This window comes from Pleurodeles waltl, chromosome 12 (assembly GCF_031143425.1).
Source record: "Pleurodeles waltl isolate 20211129_DDA chromosome 12, aPleWal1.hap1.20221129, whole genome shotgun sequence".
Lineage (NCBI taxonomy): Eukaryota > Metazoa > Chordata > Amphibia > Caudata > Salamandridae > Pleurodeles > Pleurodeles waltl.
Genome location: NC_090451.1, coordinates 432,281,797 through 432,297,790, shown reverse-complemented (window position 1 = coordinate 432,297,790; position 15,994 = coordinate 432,281,797). Strand labels below are relative to the sequence as shown.

Here is a 15,994-nt window from a genome sequence, read left to right as displayed (position 1 = left end):
GATGATGCCGAAGAACTCTTTACTGTTGTGGGCATTGGTGTTGATGCGGTTTTTGAAGTGGGTCCTTTTGGTGGTGCGGATCAGTTGGTGATGTTTGCATAGGGCATCCTTGAAAGCGATGTGGTTGGAGTTGGTAGGGTCAAAGTGCCAGGTTTTTTCCATTCTGCGACATAGCCGTTTGGATTCTTATAGTTCTGGGGTGAACCAGCTGGCCATGATTCTGTGGGAGGTGTTTTTTTTTTTTTTAAGTGGTGTAAGGGTGTTGGCGCAATCTTCTATCCAGCGATACAGGTTGGTGGTGGCTGTGTTGGGGTCCGGGGTCCCAGGGGGTGGGGCCCGGGCGAGAGTGGAGATCAGTTGATCCGTTGATATTTTGCTCCAGTTGCGTCGGGGGGGTTGTGTGCGGTGATGGTGAGTGATCAAGGGTAATAAAGCAATACTGCTAGCTGAGTTTGAGTCTGAGACTCTGCCATGTGAGGAGCTGGAGCTGATAGACTTCTTAAAGAGTCGCAAGAATTTGCTGAGCACCTCCTGTTGCCCCTCCAACACTTGTTGTAGCGAGGGGGCCACCTCTGAGCCAATTCCAAGGGGCCACCCTGTCTACATTTTCGGGGAGCCTGCTGTGCTTTGGGTGACTCAGGTCCTGGCAGCTTCCATCCTAGGGAGTTTGGAAATTGTTGTTCCAGCCATTCCCATGCTCCATCTGGTGAATCAAAGAAGAGAGTGCATTGCTCTTGAATTACTTTAAGTTTGGCTGGAAACAGCACTGCATATTTCAGGCCAATTTTACACAAGTGTTTTTTAATCTCTTGGAACGTAGAATGCTTTTGTTTTACTGCAATTGCATAATCTGGGAATAGTGAAATCATGGCATTTTCCAAGAGAATGGGAGCCTTTCATGTGTGGCATGTAGTATTGTATCTCGATCCCTTAATTAAGGACTTTGGCCATTATAGGAGGTGACAGCACTCCTGGTATTGGTTTTCTTGTGGGTAGTCTGTGTGCCATCTCCACTACAAACAGGTTTAAGAGTTCCACCAGCCAGTTCTCTATGAATTAGGTGGGGTGGGGCTCCTCTGCACTCTCCAGGACTACCACTATGCGAAAATTATTTGTGCAAGACTTTCCTTCTGCATCGTACACGTGATCCTGCAGCTATTCCACCTGCCTACGCAGTTGAGTAAGTGGTTGGGAGTTTTCCACCTGGTCTGGAGCTAAAGTAGAGAGTGCCTGTTTGTTTCATTTTGTCTTTATTATTTATTGTTCAATCACTGCTTGGGTGTCTCAGATTGCTTGGAGTATGATATCCAAATTGTCCATCTGGGGACCACATCTGTAGGTGGGACACAATCCTCTGGTGTCTGGGTAAGTGAGCTCTCTGACAGAGTAAACCGGGAGAGGGAGTGGAGGGCCTGCCTATCAGACGTAGTCTTCGTGCGACCTATGGCAGTGGCTGCAGCTCTGGCTCACTGGAGAGGGGGGAAAGAGATTGTGTCACCTCGCTGTGTCCATTGCAGCCCCAGGGGTCCTGAGAACCTCAAGGGTGCCCTATAGGGTGCTAGACAGTTGAGCCCAGTGCAGGAAGAAATTCTCAGTCTCAGGTGAGAAGAGCAGCGTATGGTCCCTCCGGCACTAACCCAAAGCAGTGTCGCTCCTCAGGATCCAGTGCTGACAAGCCGGTGAACCCAGCTGTGGAGAAGGAATTACTGATGCTGGAGAACAAGGGTGTGATTGAGAAAGTGGATGGGCCCACGTCCTGGGTCTCGCAACTGGTGATTGCGCTGAAGCCAAAACAACCACGGGCCATCCGCCTCTACCACCAACTGGAACCGGAGCCCGACAGTCGGAATATCACCACCTTCTCCACCCACGTTGGACTCCAACGGTTCAAACGGCTAAATTTCGGAGTCTCGTCAGCAGTAGAATTCTTCCAGAATGCCATCTGAGAAATGCTGTCCAGACTGGCGGGGGTAATCAACCTAAGTGATGACATTCTGATCTACTCAGAGATGAGGGAAGAGCATCACCTCCGCCTTATAGCCACCCTGCAGAGACTCTCAGAAGCGGGTCTGACGTTACACAAGAACAAGTGTGCCTTCTATCACTCATCCATTGATTTCTTCTGATATATCTTCTCGAAGGATGGGCTACAGGTAGATCCAAAGAAAGTGGAAGCCATCCGCCAAGCAACAACTCCACAAAACACCACAGAAGCCAGGAGTTTCCTGGATATGGCCACTTACTGTGGCAGGTTCATGCCCCAACTGACTGCTACGACAACTGACAAAGGTCAATCACAGATGGGAATGGACTGCTGAAGAAGACAAAGCTTTCCAGGACATAAAAGGAGCACTGCTAGATAAAGCAACTATGGCGTACTTCCACCTGGAGAAAAAGACGGAAGTGGTGGTGGATGCAAGCCCAGTAGGGCTGGGTGCAGTCCTCATGCAAGAGCAGAACCCCCAAGAATGAACCACGGTTGTGTACGCCAGCAGAGCTCTGTCAGCAGTAGAGATGCGGTATGCCCAGGTGGAATGAGAGGCACTGGTCATCAGATGGGCGTGCAAACACTTCCATCTACTGTATATCTATATGGCCAGGAATTCCAAGTCATCACAGACCATAAACCGCTAGTGTCTCTATTCACCAGCTCGATGAAATTGGCTCCCCCAAGAATAGAGAGGTGGGTGATCCTGCTACAGCTGTACTGCTTCACAGTCATCTACCGCCTAGGGGCAAGTAACCCTGCGGATTATCTATTGAGGCACCCACAAACAACCTCCAGGGGGATTCTGGAGAGCGAAGATGAAGAAAAGATGGAAAGTTTTGTCAACTTGTTAATATAGGCTGCGTGTCCTGTGGCCTTGACCGTGGCAGAGCTGGCGGAGGAGTCGAACAAGGACCGTGTCATCAACCGGACAAAGGAGGCCATGGAGCAAAATAGATGGAAGCATTTCGTGGAAGGGATGAAAACATACAATCCAGAAGAAAGGGTGGCAATGCAAGGATTGTGGAAAGTCGGGGAGGAGTTGTCTGTTGACGGCAATGGTCTTCTTCTACGGGGTCAGAAGATAGTAATCCCCCACAGTCTGTGGGACAGAGTGGTGAAATTAGCTCATCAAGGCCATCAAGGAGCAGCAAAAACAAAAGCGAGACTGCAAGCGAAGGTATGGCTCCCGGCCATGGATACCAGAGTAGACTCCTTTGTGGGGAACTGCCACTTGTGTGTCATAACTCATCGACCCTCCCGTCAACCCGGTGATTACTGAACCACCCTGCCACCACCCCTGGTCAAAAGTGAGCATGGATTTGGGGAGTTTTCCAGATGGCAAGCTCACAGTGGGATTGGTTTTACTCATTTACATTAGCAAACATCACACAGCACCCCGGGGTGTGCTCCCGCCGCCCTGCTATTCAAAGTTGCCCTGCGTGACTGCATCCCAGCAGGAGCTTGCTGGGAACCACCAGCACTGGATGTGGCTGTCACACAACAATGGTGAAAACAAGTTAACGACCGGGCCACGGCCCACAGAAGAACACAATCCCGGAACTTTCAGGTGGGTGACAAGGTAGTGGTGAGAAACCGACGACTAGGAGGCAAGTTCTTAACTCCGTTTGAACCTGAGGTGTGGAGAGTAGTGCAAACCCAAGGGTCCATGGTGACCGCCAGACGTGGTGACAGACAGGTGACAAGGAACATTTCACATTTCAAACGTGCGGGAGTGCTCGTGGAGAATTATCCAGAAACCAAAGAGGAAGATACTGTTTGAGAAGCTGAGGAAAGAGTCAACAAGGGGCCAGGAGACCACGCCACATCCAGCAAGATAGTACCTCAGCCCGCTGAAGAAAACCGGGAGATGAGGCTGGGCAGTCGGAGTGAGAAGTATCATCTTCGGCCCAACCCGGCTCCCAGTCAGCGACTTTGTGATTCTGTGTGCTGAGGGACACTGCAGTATAAGGTGACATGTGCCCAGCATGGTTGACGACCTGAAGAGCCTGTAAGCTGCGTTGCCTACAACTGAGTTAGCATGGAGCTTGGCCGGCCAGCGTGATGGCCCGGACGCGAGATATGCAAAGAACATTTATCATCTTGCAACTATACCTTGGTCTATCTCTCTTTTCTTTTTACCCCTCACTATACTTTTCTATCTCTCTCTCTCTCCACCCCTCTGTCCCTGTTGGTTGCCCCTTCCCATACACTTATCTTTCCAACCAGCTTTGACTTGTTCTTCTGTCTCTATTTGTTATGCTTGTATTACTGTGACAGTCGTAGTTGCGACTAGTTCACTTATGTTGGTTGGGCTGTGGAATAAAGTCCTGGAGGGATGTAGAGAGCCCCTCGGGCTTTAGAATACTTTGTTGCCCAAGAGATCGCGAAGGCGGGCTTTGGGCGGGGTCAGTAAACGAGGGGAGCTGCGACCCGGCAGTCTTCCCCTACCTGTTAACGCAAGTGTCTGTGTCCTCAAGTCTCTTCACTGTTGCGCGGCACGCACTTTGACAGGAAAGACAGCGACCGTTCTTGGTCTCCTTTTTTATTTATCTCGGTTTGAAGTCTTATATACGGTAATGGGGGTTAACAATAGAGGTGTCACAGTGAAAAGCTTCGCAAAATCTTGATTGCACACCTCAAACAATTACTGTGTAGGAGGCAGGCGGTCAAAGGATCGATGCTGGACGCAACGGGGTATTCAGTTCCACTGTGCCCTATTCAACAGAATCCAGCTAGGGAAATGTAACCAATGCCTGTTACAAACTGCGTTTTACACTGTTAGTAGCCACTCCTAAGGCTCGTAACCTTGGTTAGCAAGTTAAATTGGAATCCCTTATGAAATGCTGAGATTGGTTAAGCAAATCAGAACTCTTAGAATACACTATAGGCTCAGTAGGTCGTACATCATAAAGAGATGATTGGCCCCTTTGTCTCCTTAATTTGAGCGAGATTAGGGGGGCTGCTGCTAATGCTAATTTAAGGTTAACAGCTGTCAATTGTCCTTCTCTTCCCTAAACACCCTCTCCTTGGACCACGGTCCCATAATTTCTGTTTGCTTAATTGAGGTGCGAAGTGGCAGAATATAGGGAGGGCAGGAAAAAGATCGTAACAGAACACACCAGAGTCTCCTGCAAGATCCAGCGCGAGTCTGTTTCTTCACAGTGGATAATCGCACTGCCTGTGTAGTGACAACTGATCGTCAAAGAGGGAACCGAATGAAGTACTCGAATGGATGCTCACCGCGAGCACAGTCCTTTGATGAAGGGATACCTTGTAGGTCTGGTCGGATTAGTAATGGCTGGCATTTGTGTCGTGTACGTCTGTGTGGGGGTGGGAGTGAGGCATACGGGTGTGTGAGGGCTGCGCGTGGGTTGTTTCAGAAACGTGCACAGTACATTGTGAATGATGGGTGTCGTTAGTGGGCGGGGTGACTGAAGACATAGGTGATATACATCATTTCGGTTCACCCACGTTCATGCTTACAGAAATGAACTCGCTTGAGTCACTGCCCCAACACTGTATTCTTTGAGAAAATGCGACATTCAAAACGCGCATGCAGCTTGAAATGATTAGAACTGTGACCGCTGTGGGGTTTGAGGCGTCACTGAACAGTCACCATCACCCTACAGTGTTGCCTTTTCACAGAAGACGCCATTAGAGATTAGCACTGATAAAGCCAATAGTTTTTTTTTTAAATACCAGGCGCACAAACGAAACAAAAATATGTGCAGACGTGAAGACGTGGGTCATACATGCATGCATAGCAAAAACTCTGCTGGCATCCATGTGTATACTGGCCAAAACCACGCGCGAACAAGCTCCAAACACTTCTCTAAACTGAAAAATAGACACACAGGCACACATAGACATTCAGTCAGACATAGATACGCATACTTGAAAATCAAGAGATGTACAGACAGTGTCAGACACAAGGATGAATGCAGGCAAAAGTGATGTGTTGACACAAAACACGCAGAGGACAAATACACACCCATACAGATTCATGTAAATCGCACGCAGCACGGATAAAAACATACAATTGCAGCCAACACACAACGAGGCACAGCTGACTGGTCAGTGACAGAAAGAAATACAGGAAGCCAAGCATAATCCCCAAAACAAATACCGACTTTCACGCACATAGGTCAACAAACATTCGAGATTCCATGTACAGGTAAACAAACATACAAGAACAGGTTAACAGATGTGCATGCACCTATGCGTACTAACAACTTGCATGCAGCCTCCATCATACACAGAGACACATATACAGACAGTAACAGCACAGCTGCCGGCATACAAATAGATACACCTACAAGCAGGTCACATACAAAAGGCACGCTTAGATGACAGGTGTTTGAACAGACTATTTGATGAACGAATGGAAGACTCCAGAAGGAACAGGTAGATGCATGTGCAGATGCAGGCTTAATTTTGAACTTCTGTGCAGAGGAAATGACATTTGAAATGACGTTACCACTGGCGTCCCAACACCAGTTCAACCACAGCATCTCGTTGGAGATATTTCTTTTACTGTAAGGTGTATTAGTCTAGACTTCATGAACATTCAATCTTTCACACTTCGGAATGATCACCTGTAGGAAACAGTATCCTGCTCTCTGCATGCCCGTATCGTCATTGGCCTCTTTAGTATGATCATACACATATAGCACTGCAACTCACTAACAGCATCCTGCCCACCTTTGTCTTTAGGCTCCTTAATTTTTAGATTGAGCGTGCACGCGCTCTGATGTGTTGTAATCTATATGTTTGCTTTTAACCACGCCCACTGCACGCCCATCATTGTCACTCGCTCATTGGCTTGTCTTTCAAAAATCCTTTGGTATCATTGGTAAATGCTTTACGTTTGTCTGTCCTTGGGGCAGTTTTGTTACCGCCTTGGCCATCAACCCTGCACATTTGCCGATACGTTTGATTTCAAGCGAACTTCTTTTCCCTTTTGAGCCTCTTCTTCACGCTCATGGTGGCCATGTTACTTTGAATCAGCTTATGTCAACTTTTTTACTTTTCATTTTCGATTTATGTGGCAAGAAAGGTCCAGTTAGGAATTTACAACGCTAATAGCTCTAACTCAAGCAAACCCGAGACCCATTGCATTGCAAAGGCTTGTTCTCAGCTGTTATCAGTTTCCTTTCCTATTCTTTCGCTTATTTTTCCTGTTCCAAATATTTATACTTCATTGCCACTCATAGTGTTCCCATTTCCAAGTTACATTTTCAACCTGTTTTTTTCTGTCTGCATGTGAAGTATAATTGCTAAATGAACTAAACTAGACAGTACTGCATCCATGCTAACTCATGTCATACTTGAGGTTCCATGTAAACCATACACCACACATGTAACCCTGGATTTCCTTTTACCAATCATTGTCTCTTTACGTGCTAGTCCAATTGGTTCACTTGAAGCTAGTAAAAAATACAACTCTCTGAATTCACAGGTGTTTTAACTGAATTAAAATGACTCGAAACGTTACAGATGGAGTAATCTGGTAGCTTAAGTTACTTGGAAATCTGCACGTATTAAACCTTTTTCTTAAAGCAACACATGCAATTGTTTTTTATGTTGACAATTGCACTTATATTACTTTTTCTGCTTTTAAAACAAGCAGTAATGTGTACATAAGATATGTTATCAGTCAGTCAGTCAATCAGTCAACCTGTCAGCGAACTAATCTTGTTTTCTTATGTTGGTATTTTACAAGATCGTAGACGAAATTAGCAAAATCACTGGGGTACATTTTATTTCACTCTGCTTGCCTTACCTTTCCCGTCAAACATGAAATATCCTAAACACAAAATATTTCAAGGGGACATTTCAGAGGTAGGAGCTGTTGAACCACCTTGACCTTTTTCAATGCAGGCAATGCAATGCAGTGATAGACACACAAGCTATTACAGCAAATGCCTTTGCGCAAATGAGTTTTTTAAAGACAAGGATTATTTTCAATAGTGCCTCTTATGAAATTAGGAGCTATCAGACTAACATAGTGCAGCAGCTGATTACTATTTCTCATGCCTGACACTTGCAGTCATTTTTGCTGCACTAATCAGAAAGCTTGCAATTCCACCTAGCATATCCACGTAGCATACACCAGCCCTTTCATACTAGATTTCTCTACTTACACCTAATGGGTGTGTCATTAAGGAAGGACACAAGGCAGGATATGTCCAGGGCCTAGCCCTGTATTCGTGAAGAGCTACATTTATCCATTACTAATACACAAAGATTACAGGCATGCAAGTCATACACATTGTCTGACAAGCTACCTCCACCACCATTTTGTACAGCATGTCTATAGTGGCTGCCCAAACCGGATTCCACCATGCCTACACTCAGAGGACCCTACGCGCTCTTATCTCATGCTACCAAATACCAGTCCCACATACACATACCTTCTACATGCAGAAATTTATCATGGTGTTTCTAGTAGGCCACTCACCCTTCAAAAGTCACAGGGAATGAGGCTGGTCTATTACCAATTGCATGATACCACCACTGCAAGCCTCAGGTAATCTACTGAGCTGATGGTAGTCACTCTTGTGAATGAGGGCACACTTGGCACGCCCCTCCAAACCACAGAGGTACATTATGGATCTCGATGTCACCAACTTAAAAGGGATCCTCGTCTTACATGCATGATGGTTGTGCACACTGAGGCTGAAAACGGTAAAAATCATACACATGAGGTTCATCTAGGAGTAACTGAGGGCAGGTTTCCACACCTCCTACCCTTGCTGGGGCTCTCGCTGCCATAACAGATCCTGTCAAAAATAGCCTTGACCAAGGCAGTAGGTATGCACCCATACACACTTATCAAAATGAATATAGACATCAATGCACAAAGACCAAAAGTTATGCATAACTGTGGCAACAGGAGGCTGAGCCAGGGACAAGTGCACCTGCAGAGCACAGGATAATATACAACAGTGAGCATATCATTATATGCATCAGAGGACAACAGGCTGAAGAAAAGCAAAGAAGCATATGGTGAGTGTTAGAAATGGGGTCTTTGGTTGGCAGTTAGGTTACCCACTGTCCAAGAAAGGACCCTCACTCTAGTGAGGGTAAAAGAGAATCACCCTCAGCTAACCCCTGCTTACCCGCTTGGTAGCTTGGCACGAGCAGTAGGCTTAACTTTAGGGCGCTAGGTGTAAAGTATTTGTACCAACACACAGTAACTTAATGAAAACACTATAAAATGACACAACACAGATTTAGAAAAATAGAGGATATTTATCTAAACAAAACAAGACCAAAACAACAGAAATCCACAATACATAAGTCAAGTTATCACTGAAAATGCAAAAAGAGTCTTCATGTAATTTTAAACAAACGTTAACACTGTTAGCATGAGAATGCACCTTAGGTGCGTCAAAAATAACCCCGCAGGGGCGAGTGTGCGTCAGAAAGGCTATGCGATGCGTCGATATCACTCACGAGCGAGACCTTGCGTTGTTTCTCCTTTAGTCGGGTCAACATGTGTCGTTTCTTCTCCCCACAGGAGTGCGATGCGTCGATCCGGTCAGCACTCTCGGGTCCGGGCAGGCCTTGCATTGTTTTTACACAACCACCAGTGCTTGCGTCAGAAATCCAGCCACAAGATAATCCGAAAACCATGCAGCACGGGTTGCGATCTCACCAGCCTCCGTCAGCGATGCTGCGCGTCATTTCTCCAGGTCCGTACGTTGATTCTTCGGTCATGTTGCAGACGAGCTTCGATTTTCAGCCGCAAAGCCAGCGGCACATCAATTTTTCAGCTGCAGATTGGAGTCGCATCGATCTTTTCCCCGCACGGAGTACTGTGTGTCGATTTCTTCCTCTTAGGCTGCCAGCTTCTCCTTTCTGGGCCCAAGGAACTGGATGGGCACCACAGGGCAGAGTAGGAGTCTCTCCAGAGACTCCAGGTGCTGGCAAAGTGAAGTCTTTGCTGTCCCTGAGACTTCAAACAACAGGAGGCAAGCTCTAAATCAAGCCCTTGGAGATCTTCACAAGATGGAAGGCACACAAAGACCAGTCTTTGCCCTCTTACACTGGCAGAAGCAGCACCTGCAGGATAGCTCGACAAAGCACAGTCACAGGCAGGGCAGCTCTTCTTCCTCAGCTCTTCAGCTCTTCTCCAGGCAGAGGTTACTCTTGGTTACCAGACGTGTCCTGAAGTCTGTGGTTTTGGGTGCCCTTCTTATACCCAATTTCTCCTTTGAAGTAGGCCTACTTCAAAGCAAAGTCTCTCTTGAATGTGAAATCCTGCCTTGCCCAGGCCAGGCCCCAGACACTCACCAGGGGGTTGGAGACTGCACTGTGTGAGGACAGGCACAGCCCTTTCAAGTGTGAGTGACCACTCCTCCCCTCCCTCCTAGCACAGATGGCTCATCAGGAAATGCAGATTACACCCCAGCTCCCTTTGTGTCACTGTCTAGTGGGAGGTGCAACCAGCCCAACTTTCATATTTAAAGGTAGCCCCCATATTAACCTATGAGAGTGACAGGCCTTGCAACAGTGAAAAACGAATTTAGTAATATTTCACTGTCAGGACATATACAACACATTACTATATGTCCTATCTTAACCATATACTGCACCCTGCCCTTGGGGCTACCTAGGGCCTACCTTAGGGGTGTCGTACATGTAAGAAAAGGGAAGGTTTAGGCCTGGCAAGTGGATACACTTGCCAAGTCGAATTTACAGTTAAGACTGCACACACAGACACTGCAGTGGCAGGTCTGAGACATGATTACAGAGCTACTTATGTGGGTGGCACAACCAGTGCTGCAGGCCCTCTAGTAGCATTTGATTTACAGGCCCTGGGCACATCTAGGGCACTGTACTAGGTACTTACTAATACATCAAATATGCCAATCATGGATAAGCCAATTACAAACACATTTTGTAAAGGAGCACTTGCACGTTAGCACTGGTTGGCAGTCGTAAAGTGCCCAGAGTAACAAAAACAGCAAAATCAGAATCCAGCACACATCAACAACCTGGGAAACAGAGTCAAAAAGTTAAGGGAGACCACACCAAGGATGAAAAGTCTAACATTGAGGTTTACTAGGAGAGCACATCATGATATGCATCAGGGGAATACTGGTTGTTAGAAATTGGGTCTCTAGTTGGCAGAAGAATGGTAGGGACCATAATCCTAGTCAGGGTAAGTCACAAAATGTAGGAAGTTGGCTCTGTATGTACTATTTCAAAGTAAGAAATAGCATGCACAGAGTCCAAGGGTTCCCCTTAGAGGTAAGATAGTGGCAAAAAGAGATAATTCTAATGCTCTATTTTGTGGTAGTGTGGTCGAGCAGTAGGCTTATGAGAGAAGTAGTGTTAACCATTTGTTGTACACACACAGGCAATAAATGAGGAACACACACTCAGAGACAATTCTAGGCCAATAGGTTTTTGTATAGAAAAATATATTTTCTTAGTTTATTTTAAGAACCACAGGTTCAAGATTTACAAGTAATACTTCAAATGAAAGGTATTTCAGGTAGGAACTTTAGGAACTTTGAATTAGCAAAATAGCATATACAGTTTTACACATAAATTACATATAGCTATTTTAAAACTAGACACTGTGCAATTTTCAACAGTTCCTGGGGGAGGTAAGTGTTTGTTAGTTTTTGCAGGTAAATAAACCACCTACGGGGTTCAAGTTTGGGTCCAAGGTAGTCCACCGTTGGGGGTTCAGAGCAACCCCAAAGTTACCACACCAGCAGCTCAGGGCCGGTCAGATGCAGAGGTCAAAGTGGTGCCCAAAACACATAGGCTTCAATGGAGAAGGGGTTGCCCCGGTTCCAGTCTGCCAGCAGGTAAGTACCTGCGTCTTCGGAGGGCAGACCAGGGGGGTTTTGTAGGGCACCAGGGGGGACACAAGTCCACCCAAAAAATACACCCTAAGCAGCACGGGGGCGGCCGGGTGCAGTGTGCAAACAGGCGTCGGGTTCGCAATAGGTTTCAATGGGAGACCAAGGGGTCTCTTCAGCGATGCAGGCAAGGGGGGGGCTCCTCGGGGTAGCCACCACCTGGGCAAGGGAGAGGGCCACCTGGGGGTCGCTCCTGCACTGGAGGTTGGATCAGTCAGGTCCTGGGGGCTGCGGGTGCAGTGTCTTTACCAGGCGTCGGGTCTTTGAAGCAGGCAGTCGCGGTCAGGGGCAGCCTCGGGATTCCCTCTGCAGGCGTCGTTGTGGGGGCCCAGGGGGGTCAACTCTGGCTACTCATGGTCTCGTAGTCACCGGGGAGTCCTCCCTGGGGTGTTTATTCTCCACAAGTCGAGCCGGGGGCGTCGGGTGCAGAGTGCAAAGTCTCACGCTTCCGGCGGGAAACGTGTGTTGTTTCAAAGTTGCTTCTTCGTTGCAATGTTGCAGTCTTTGGGGAACAGAGCCGCTGTCCTCGGGAGTTTATGGTCCTTCTAGATGCAGGGTAGTCCTCTGAGGCTTCAGAGGTTGCTGGACCCTGTGGAACGCGTCGCTGGAGCAGTGTCTTTAGAAGTGGGGAGACAGGCCGGTAGAGCTGGGGCCAAAGCAGTTGGTGTCTCCGTCTTCTCTGCAGGTTTTCAGCTCAGCAGTCCTCTTCTTCTTAGGTTGCAGGAATCTAGTTTCCTAGGTTCTGGGGAGTCCCTAAATACTGAATTTAGGGGTGTGTTTAGGTCTGGGAGGGCAGTAGCCAATGGCTACTGTCCTTGAGGGTGGCTACACCCTCTTTGTGCCTCCTCCCTGAGGGGAGGGGGGCACATCCCTATTCCTATTGGGGGAATCCTCCAAAATCAAGATGGAGGATTTCTAAAGGCAGGGGTCACCTCAGCTCAGGACATCTTAGGGGCTGTCCTGACTGGTGGGTGACTCCTCCTTGTTTTTCTCATTATCTCTCCTGGACTTGCTGCCAAAAGTGGGGGCTGTGTCCAGGGGGCGGGCATCTTCACTAGCTGGTGTTCCCTGGGGCATTGTAACACGAAACCTGAGCCTTTGAGGATCACTGCTAGGTGTTACAGTTCCTGCAGGGGGAGGTGTGAAGCACCTCCACCCAGAGCAGGTTTTTGTTTCTGTCCTCAGAGAGCACAAAGGCCCTCACCACATGGGTCAGAAACTCGTCTCTCAGCAGCAGGCTGGCACAGACCAGTCAGTCCTGCACTGAACAATTGGGTAAAATACAGGGGCATCTCTAAGACGCCCTCTGTGTGTTTTTTTTTTATAAATCCAACACTGGCACCAGTGTGGGTTTATTATTCTGAGAAGTTTGATACCAAACTTCCCAGTATTCAGTGTAGCCTTTATGGAGCTGTGGAGTTCGTTTTTGACAGACTCCCAGACTACTCTTATGGCTACCCTGCACTTACAATGTCTAAGGTTTTGCTTAGACACTGTAGGGGCATAGTGCTCATGCACCTATGCCCTCACCTGTGGTATAGTGCACCCTGCCTTAGGGCTGTAAGGCCTGCTAGAGGAGTGACTTACCTATGCCACAGGCAGTGTGAGGTTGGCATGGCACCCTGAGGGGAGTGCCATGTCGACTTAGTCATTTTCTCCCCACCAACACACACAAGCTGGCAAGCAGTGTGTCTGTGCTGAATGAGGCGTCCCTAGGGTGGCATATGACATGCTGCAGCCCTTAGAGACCTTCCCTGGCATCAGGGCCCTTGGTACCTGGGGTATCAGCTACAAGGGACTTACCAGGGTGCCAGGGTTGTGCCAATTGTGGAGACAATGGTACATTTTAGGTGAAAGAACACTGGTGCTGGGGCCTGGTTAGCAGGGTCCCAGGAACACTTCTCAGTCAAGTCAGCATCAGTATCAGGCAAAAAGTGGGGGGTAATTGCAACAGGTAGCCATTTCCTTACACAACGCAACTGAAATTATCCTGTGCTCACCTTCTGGTAGCTTGGCACAGAGCAGGCAGGCTTAGCCTAGAAGGCAATGTGTACATTATTTGTGCAATAGCTCATTCAGCAACACAGTGAAGACACCAAAAAAGACTCCACACCAGGTTAGAAAAATAGAGAATATGTATCTGAGTAAAACAAGAACAAAGCAAAAAAAATCTAATCAGTAGAAGTCGAGATATTTTTTTAAAAGATTAAATCCAAAATAGTGCATAGAAGTCACTAGTGGTCAAAAGGTCACTTGAGGTCATGAGGGACCGGTGTAAATCCAGATTTCAGGCCGGCCGCGATGTAGGGTAGGCAGGCTACAGAACCAACGAAGGGTCTGCTGAAACATTACCTCAGATGGAGCAAAGCGTCAACATCCATGGCACGATGCATTGATATTTTCCATGCAGTCGGGTCACTGTGTAGGCAGCAAACTCCGTTGAATGACACAGTGTCATTGTCGGGCCTTACCGGCTGTGAATCCACCATAGTTGAACAGCCTCTGTGTCGAAAAAGTGATGCAACAGAATTTGTCCCACACTCGAGGCAATGCATCAGAACCACTTCTGAGGCCCAGAGATGAGAGGGGTCACCTTAGGCAAGGGTCAGACTCCTAAAAGCAGAGTCCAGCAGCACCAAGAGAGTTGTAGGCACATTTTGATTTCCCGGAGGCTGCAGGAGAACAGGGGAAAGACAGCAAGCCTTTGGAGATTACTTTGGAAGGAAGGCAGAGTCCTCCCAGCAGTGTCAGAGGGCAGCAGGGCAACAAGCAGAAAAGCAGTTCATCCAGAAAACCAGTCCAGTTGACTCCTTTGAGCAGCACAGCAGTCCTTCTGACAGACGTTCAGCTCCACTTCCAGAAGTGTCTGATTTCAGGGTGTCAGAGACCCAGTACTTATACCCCAAAGTGCCTTTGAAATGAGGGAGACTTCAAAGTGTGGTTTTGAAGTGCACGAGTTCCATTTCAGCCCAGTCCTATCTGCTATATGTGAGGGGTAATCAGTCCTTTGTGTGGGGTTAGACCACTACTCTTAGAAGTGTGTGAGCCCCTCCAATCCTTCCTGCCCAAGAAGACCCATGAGAATGCAAATGAATGCAGATGCAGTTGAGTGTCCTATGTTTATGGCTGTCTGGATGGAATGCACAAATGTAGCTGTCACCCAGCCCAGTCCAGATGTATATTGGAGACAGGCTGTAAGGCACACAGAGGAGTAAGAGCAGAGAAATGCCTACTTTCTAAAAGGGGCATTTCTAAAACAGTAATGTTAAATCCCACTTTACTAGTAAAAAAGGTTTATCATTACCATTCCAAAGATATGGAACATGATGTAGACACTCCTTTCTGATCAGGTATAACAGCTTAGAGGTATAGTAAGGAATTCCCAATTCTGGCCTCTGAGAGGAGTAGGCCTCACATTAATGAAAAACGACTTTGGAAGTTTTTCACTACCAGGACAGGTAAATCTTAAAAGTACATGCCCTGCCATTAAAATACACTGCACCCTGCCCTGTGGGACACATTGGGCCTACATTGGGGTGACATATGTAATAAATGGGAGGTTTAAGGCTTGGCACAGAGTTTTAAATGCCAAGTTAAGGTGGCAGTAAACTGCACACACAGGCCTTGCAATGGCAGACCTGAGACATGGTTAAACGGCTACTTATGTGGGTGGCACAAACAGTGCTGCAGGCCCACTAGTAGCATTTCATTTACAGGCCCTAGGTACATGTAGTGCACTTTACTAGAGACTTAGAAGTAAATTAAATATGTCAATTGGGCAGGAGCGAATGATACCATGTTTGGTGGAGAGCACAAGCACTTTAGCACTGGCCAACAGCAGTAAAATGCACTGAGTCCTAAAACCAGCGAAAACAAGATCAGTAAAATGGAGGGACACAGGCAAAAAGTTGGGGAAAGACCACCCTAAGCCTGTCAGGTCTGACACTAGTGATGCACAGAACTGAATAATAGGACTGGATACCCAAATAACATTGGACATGTTGGCATATACAGGAGGCTGTTTTCATATTTTCTTTCAAGTGCACTTGAGAATGGGACAGTAAGCTATTTGAAGTGACATAGCAAGAGTGCCATTGGGCCTAATGCACTCAAGAAAATGGAT

At 47.3% G+C, this 15,994-nt stretch overlaps 1 protein-coding gene across 1 annotated transcript in view; it reads left to right on the top strand.

Annotated features, from left to right (window-relative positions):
- LOC138267136 (polycystin-1-like protein 2) overlaps positions 1–15,994 on the top strand; it is an 835,832-nt gene that overhangs the window by 447,309 nt on the left and 372,529 nt on the right. The window lies entirely within an intron of this gene.